Below are 5889 nucleotides of genomic sequence, written 5' to 3' on the forward strand. Positions count from 1 at the left end.
ATGGGCCATGCACAGGGGGGTGGCCCGGTGGCTAGAGCCACTGCCCCTCTGCCCTCATCGGCTGAGGTGCCCCTCTCACCAAACCCACCCCTGCTATCACCCCAGCTCAAAGCGTTCGGTTACCGCTCCGCTAAAGATCCAGTGATTCCGCGAAAACCACTCCGTGTTTTCCTGCTGCTTCGTGGCATCATTCACAATCTGTGTGCCTGCGCTCTCTGGAGAAGACAGTTCTTCCAGAAGTTTGTTGCATTACAGGTAGATGCTTTGCAATCCACATTACAGTCATTTAATACAGTAATTTGGTAGTTTGTTTTTTGTGTTTCTGTCAGTAATGATTTGCTCTCGGTCTTCTAAAAGTCGTAACAACTTGTACAGAATATCCACGTTCTTATAATGTCTAATCAAATTATTGTACCCAATCAGATCTTACATGAATAACACCAAATTTTCTGTTGGTACACTTTGTAAAAAAAAAACAAAGAGCAAAGGGAGGCTGCTAAAGGCAGAATTCAAAGCTCCAGCAAGCCAGCAGGTAAATCATCATATATAATATTTTATAATATATAATATTTTATTTTATAATATATAATATTTTATTAAAACCATATTAATAGGCCTGTAATAGTTCAATTGGTAATATAAATGTTGTAAATGCGCTGTTTATTAGTACATAATATAAATTTATCTTGTATAATATTAAATTAAATGTCTAATACTTCCATTGAAGATGAGGCAGAAGCAGGTTTAGAGAGTGAGGGAGAACCTACTCTATCAAAACATCTACAATAAAGTCTGAAATTATTTCAGTGCTGTCTTCTCTTTTAATTGTACGCTACCGGTCAAAAGTTTTTGAACAGTTAGATTTTTAATGCACAGCAAAAACAGTAACATTCTGAAATATTTTTTACTATTTAATTCTAATATTCTATTTGAATATATTTTAAGATGTAACTTATTCCTGTGATTTCAAAGCTGAATTTTTAGCATCATTACAGTCACATAATCCCTCAGAAATCATTCTAATATTCTTATTTGTTGCTCAAAAACATTTATTATTAGTATTATGTTGAAAACAGCTGAGTAAAATTGTTTTCATGTTTCTTAGAATATTAAGTTTAAAAGAACACCATTTATCTGAAATAGAAATCTTTTGTAACATTATAAATTCTTCGTTCATTACGTCTTTATCAAAATTTTAATCAATTTAAAGCATCCTTGCTAAATAATAGTGTTAATTTCTATCATTTCTTTCCAATATTGACTCCAAGCTGTTGAATGGTTATAGTATATAAATACTGATCTTTGGATATTTCTATTCATCAAAGAATCATGAAAAATTCTACTCAGCTGTTTTAAATATGGATAATAATAATAATAATAATTGAAATGTTTCTTGAGCAGCAAATCAGAATATTAGAATGATTTCTAAAGGATCATGTGACACTGAAGAGTAATGATGCTGAAAATTTAGCTTAGATCACCGGAATAAATTACATTTTAAAATATGTTAAAACAGAAATCAGTTATTTGAAATATAATATTGAAAAATATTACTGTTTTTGCTGTACTTTGGATCAAATAAATGCAGGCTTGTTGAGCAGAAGAGGCTTCTTTAAAAAAAAACATTAAAAATCTTCAAAAACTTTTGACTGGTAGTGTATATTTGTAACAACTGGATAATTTGTATTAACAAGCACCCACCCCCTTAGTGCCCCTTTTTTTGGTTTGGGCCACTGCCCCTCAAAATGTCTGAGCACGGTGCACCCTGCATAATATCTACTTTTTTTAAATGCTGTTTTATGGAGCTGTTGAGACATTAATTTTCTTACTTTGACACTTATTCTCACAATTAACAGTGTACATTAAAAATTGTGTTTGACAACAGTGGGGTAAAACACCCCCTTGGTACAAATTTATTTTTTGTTAAAAATCAAATGACATGAAAAGTCTGGACATTTTTCATACTTTGTTTATAATTTATGTAATTGTCACTAAAACTATGATAACTTTTCTGAACACATTTAGCTTTTGTTTCACAAAAAAACAAAGTGGGCTTTTCCCCCACTCTACCCTATCTGGAAAAAGAAAAAACAGATGGCATATCTTATTATGGACTTCTATCCAAAACTCTTTTATTTTGCTCACAATCCTGCATACAGTGAATTAATGTACCTCTTGTTTAACCTTGTTTGTTTAACCACTGTTTTGTAACCAATTTCTGTTAGGCTTAGGTTACAGTTTATCTAGCTCTATGTACATAAAAATAATAAAAGTCTAGACAATATCCAAAATTAGGGAGCTAAGCAAATTAGGGAGCTTTTTTTTTTTTTTAAAACTGTGTGTGTGTGTGTGTTGGCATTTTTGACACGTGCCTACCTCCTTGTTTGGGGGTCTTTTATCTTTTAAAGATCTGTTCTTCCGCTGCAGCATCACGTGTTGGTTTGAGTTGTTTTGGGCTGTTTAGCGCCTCGAAACGAACTGAAATATTAATCTTAAAAGCTTGAGTCTTTTCAGCATTATTTTTTACAGTCTTTTTCAGTGTGTTAAGAATGTCGTCGATCATAAAGACTGTACAAGCGGAAAGGAAATAGGGGTAAAACTATAAATATAATGTCCTTGTGCCTGGTTTTGTGAAATCTTAAATATTTGATATTGTTGTTTCTCCAGAATCTTATAAGGTTATTTATCGAGACAGCAGCATTAAAGATTTGATCAGGAGTGTGCGTTATGGGGGTAACTATGCAGTAACAGATCTTATATTATTGTCAAAGGATAAGGACCATCCTCGTGTGCTGATCACAGAGCTCTGCAGGCTCTTCTATAAGCTGGGCTGGGTGACAGGAAGCGGGGGAGGAATAAGCCTGCGGCATGGGATAGTCAAGGCATTTCACACCAATAATAAAATCCACTGTGTTCCGCAATATTCACTTGCTATGTGGATCAGTGACGTGAAAAGTGTTCATGATAAAGAAATGGAAAGGTCTTAAAAACAGATGTACCAAATTCTCACAAATGGACTTTTTTTTCTCCCATATATTATATTTTATGATGACAAAATTGTGTGTGGTGTAAAAGATGCTAATATATCTTGAGGATCTGCAGGTGTCCTCTCTGAAATATTTCCCTTTTTTATATTAATTAATTAAAGTCTATCCATCCATCCATGATGTTTGCGACTTAAACCCGAGAATGAATATCCTGTCAATAACTACTTACTCTCATGTTGTTGAAAAACCCACAAGACTGCAAAACACTCATTCAAATTTTTCTGTTTCTCCATTGAAAGTCCAGGTAACCAAATCTTAAAAGGTCCAAAAAAAGTTGTTAAGACACATGCACAAGCTTCTTTGTGTATCTTGTGTAATGCACTATATATGTACTGCATGTGCATCGACCATTGCTTAGCTTCAAATAAAGGCCTAAATTAAATTTGTTCATCATATAAAGTGATCATACTTCTTCACAAAACTTGAATTAAACCACTTGATTCATATAAACTCATTTTAAAATGCGTTTATAACCTTTTTGGTTACCTGGACCTTTAACAGAGGGACAGAAACCTCTTGGGTTTCAATAAAAAATATTTTAATTTGTGTTTTAGAGATGATTCAAAGTCATACAAGTTTGGAACAATACGAGGGTGAGTAAACAATGACAGAACTTTCATTCCTATGTTTATTTTAATGCCCATCAAACTGATTTTTATTTGAGAAATTAAAAACATGCATGTACCATATACTTTCAAATGTATGAAATTTATGTACAGGGTGGGCCATTTATATGGATACACCGTAATAACATGGGAATGGTTGGTGATATTAAAGTCCTGTTTGTGGCACATTATTATATGTGAGGGGGCAAACTCCTCAAGATGGGTGGTGACCATGTTGGCCATTTAGAAGTCGGCCATCTTGGATACAACTTTTGTTTTTTTCAATAGGAAGAGGGCCATGTGACACATCAAACTTATTGATAATGTCACAAGAAAAACAATGGTGTGCTTGGTTTCAACATAACTTTATTCGTTCATGAGTTATTTACAAGTTTCTGACCGCTTATAAAATGTGTTCAATGTGCTGCCCATTGTGTTGGATTGTCAATGCAACCCTCTTCTCCCACTCTTCACACACTGATAGCAACACCGCAGGAGAAATGCCAGCACAGGCATCTAGTATCCGTAGTTTCAGGTGCTGCACATCTCGTATCTTCACACCATAGACAATTGCCTTCAGATGACCCCAAAGATAAAAGTCTAAGGGGGTCAGATCGGGAGACCTTGGGGGCCATTCAACTGGCCCACGACGACCAATCCACTTTCCAGGAAACTGTTCATCTAGGAATGCTCGGACCTGGCACCCATAATGTGGTGGTGCACCATCTTGCTGGAAAAACTCAGGGAAAGTGCCAGCTTCAGTGCATAAAGAGGGAAACACATCATCATGTAGCAATTTCAAATATCCAGTGACCTTGAGGTTTCCATTGATGGTGCACCACCACATTATGGGTGCCAGGTCCGAGCATTCCTAGATGAACAGTTTCCTGGAAAGTGGATTGGTCGTCGTGGGCCAGTTGAATGGCCCCCAAGGTCTCCCGATCTGACCCCCTTAGAAGAGTGGGAGAAGAGGGTTGCATTGACAATCCAACACAAAGGGGAGCACATTGAACACATTTTATAAGTGGTCAGAAACTTGTAAATAACTCATGAACGAATAAAGTTACGTTGAAACCAAGCACACCATTGTTTTTCTTGTGACATTACCAATAAGTTTGATGTGTCACATGGCCCTCTTCCTATTGAAAAAACAAAAGTTGTATCCAAGATGGCCGACTTCTAAATGGCCAACATGGTCACCACCCATCTTGAGGAGTTTGCCCCCTCACATATACTAATGTGCTAAAAACAGGACTTTAATATCACCAACCATTCCCATGTTATTACGGTGTATCCATATAAATGGCCCACCCTTGTATAATTATTTCTTCTTCCATTGAGCACATTTATATAGCTCCCTCAGGTGTTCAGAAGGAGAGAATACAAGTAAGTGTTTTTTATTATTATTATTGCCTCATACTAGCGTGTTGCGGCATGTAATGAAATAACGCCAACAAACTATATTTCCAACATCAGTTGTCCACCTCCACAGGAAAAGCCAATGCACGCCCTTCTTCATGAATGCCCACACAATGAGAGGTACCTTTTCACACACAGTGGGTTGCTTCTGTTCTATACTCTGTTTACAAGACATTGCCGTTTCTTTTTCACAGGAGCTCAGGCAGTTATCCATACACACTCAAAGGCTGCTGTTATAGCTACTCACATGTTTCCTGTGGGGTCTACGTCTGGGGAAGAGACCTGGGAGAAAGCAAAGACAATGTGAGCAATAGGAAATTAAATACACACCACATGGCTATATACTGTGTATGTATACAATATTTATCTTTTAAATCTGTATTATTTTTCAGGTGTGAATGTTATGACTACTTATTTGACAGCTGTTCAGATGAAACAGTGTGGCCTGGAACCCTCTGCTCTTCCCACTGAAGATAAAGGCATTGTTTGATATATTTAAGTCTGTAAAGTTGCCAAATGTTACCACTATGTTTTCAAAACAATAAATGCTTACTGCACTTTTGCACAATTTATGATGTTCACAACAATATTCTTTTCAGTATTTTGTATATTTTTTACAAAGTTTTAATGTCAATTACCTGCAAACAGAATGAAATATAAGAATAAATGATTAGAATGGCTAGCATTCTGAAACTAATTAATGTCATTCTTCTTTTTGTGTGGATGCTTTGATGCTTAGCAACAATGGCATCATAATGTCAAAATTAGCATTTGTTGCCTAATTTGGCAGCTGTTTGTATTCAAATGAAATTGCTATC

At 35.7% G+C, this 5889-nt stretch overlaps 1 pseudogene across 1 annotated transcript; it reads left to right on the plus strand.

The window, feature by feature from the left end:
- Window positions 1–5561, plus strand: LOC306881462 (methylthioribulose-1-phosphate dehydratase-like; annotated as a pseudogene). The gene is made up of 6 exons: window positions 1–255; window positions 2772–2876; window positions 4994–5042; window positions 5129–5191; window positions 5266–5374; window positions 5464–5561. The product of its transcript is annotated as a methylthioribulose-1-phosphate dehydratase-like (transcript).
- Window positions 5562–5889: the final 328 nt, after the last annotated feature.

Source organism: Barbus barbus (assembly GCF_936440315.1).
Source record: "Barbus barbus genome assembly, chromosome: 2".
In the NCBI taxonomy this organism is placed as follows: Eukaryota; Metazoa; Chordata; class Actinopteri; order Cypriniformes; family Cyprinidae; genus Barbus; species Barbus barbus.